This window comes from Elephantulus edwardii, unplaced genomic scaffold (assembly GCF_000299155.1).
Source record: "Elephantulus edwardii isolate Elephantulus edwardi_28Jun2011 unplaced genomic scaffold, EleEdw1.0 scaffold00102, whole genome shotgun sequence".
NCBI classification, from domain to species: Eukaryota; Metazoa; Chordata; class Mammalia; order Macroscelidea; family Macroscelididae; genus Elephantulus; species Elephantulus edwardii.
The window spans coordinates 4,353,310-4,355,124 of record NW_006399852.1 but is presented as its reverse complement, the minus strand read 5'-3'; the positions used below and the strand labels follow the sequence as shown (position 1 = coordinate 4,355,124).

General features: G+C 37.6%; 1 pseudogene; it reads left to right on the top strand.

Moving 5' to 3' along the window:
* The window catches only part of LOC102858368, an 87,142-nt pseudogene that overhangs the window by 84,443 nt on the left and 884 nt on the right, over nucleotides 1-1,815 (top strand).

Genomic DNA, 1,815 nt, shown 5'->3' with positions numbered 1-1,815 from the left:
TATAGATTGAATAAGTATGGAGAAAGGACAGAATCCTAATGCACATCTTTCCTGATTTTAAGCCATGCAGATTTCCCTTTACCTGTTTGGACAACAGCTTTTTGACCTATGTGTCGGTTTCTCTTGAGGACAATTAGATGTTCTGGGATTCCCATTTTTCTCACAGTTCACCATAATTTGTTACAATCCACAGAGTCAAATGTTTTTTTGTGGTCAATAAAACAAACAGACATTATTCTGGCATTCTTTTTTTTAAGCCAAAATCAATCTGACATCTGCAATGATATCCCTGTGTCACAGCCTCTTTTGAATCCAGTTTGCATCTCTAGCAGTTCCCTCCCTGTGCATGCACTGTTACAGTTGGGTTTTTTTATTGTTGTTGTTTTGGTTTGGTTTTTCTTAAGAACCTTCAGCAAGATTTTACCTTCATGTAATATTAATGTTATTTTTCCTTATTGTTGTTGTTGATTGCCATCAAGTTGAGCACAACTCATAGTGACCCTATGAATGAAATACCCGAAGCCTTTCTGTAACTATCACCATTTCTCTAAGTTCATAGAGTTTCCAGAGGCATGATGCTTAGGAAGTGGGTGCTACTCATGCTTCTAGACCTGTTTTAAACTGGGAGTTCCACCAAACACTGTTCACCATGGGTAAGCCATTTTTCCTTTGTCATCCTCTAATTTTTTTTCCCGAATTAACAAGGTTAATTTTGAACCATTCAGTGTTTCCCTGATCTGTTCTGAGGACTGATTCCTGGTCCAAGTATCCAGCCGAGAGTCTCCTCTAATTTTTTTAAGCTGCCCTTGTATCTCAACTTTTAGTAAAAAATGTAAAGTGAATAATAACACCAGATGGGTATATACTCCCCAGAACAATCGACCATGTGAGACTAAAAGGCTGAAATTAGGTAAGGATGGGAAAGAAGAACCAATGACAGGGAGAAAGTGAGAAGAATGTTGTTAAAATGTGGAAATGACTGTTGATCAATGTCATACATAAAATGGAGAATCAGTTTGCTCTGTAAACATTGACCCAAATTCCAATTAAAACTTAAAAACAAATAAGAAACTTGAAGACATGAAAAGGGCCAAGAAGCAGGAGTGGGGCCACTGTAGAAGAATCTTATCTTTCCTTTGTCCTCACAAATAGGTAGATTATCATGCTCTCCTCTTCCTTCTCCCTACTCACCAGGAGTCCTGGAGAACATTAGTTTCCTATGCAAAAACATGGGGGTTTTGTGCTGGAAACTAATCTATAATTACCTCCCCACACTGCTTTGGATTGCTAATATTTTTAGAGAACGTGTCCACGTCAGTGCCCATGAGTCATACCCAATAAGTGACCATGACACCTTAACCATGCTCTTTAAATGACACACAAAAATAGCTACTTTGCTTAAAATCCCTGTGGAATCCTTCTGTTATCCTTGAATGCTTATTCAGAGGGTTATTTAGTGCTTAAAACTCCAATTGCTTCTTCTCTAGTCTCTTCTTGCTATTTCGGATGGGAGAACAAAGAAATAAAAGTCCTATTGCCAGCAACTCTCATTAGCATAAACATTTCACTCCTATGCTGTTTTAGAGATTCTTATGATTAAAAGGACAATGAAAGCCGTCACTCCTTTGCACAGTGGAAATAATACTGTGTCATTTTAAGGGGTAGTGATGATATTCATTAACTTAAATCTCTGTATTTCTCTGGCTTTCATTAACAGGTTACCTTGATAGGTTTATGAGGTTGAGAAAATCTGTGAACAAAACTCACTGTCCAGTTTCTATTTTCTATCTGTGCCAGAACTTTTCTCCACCTTTT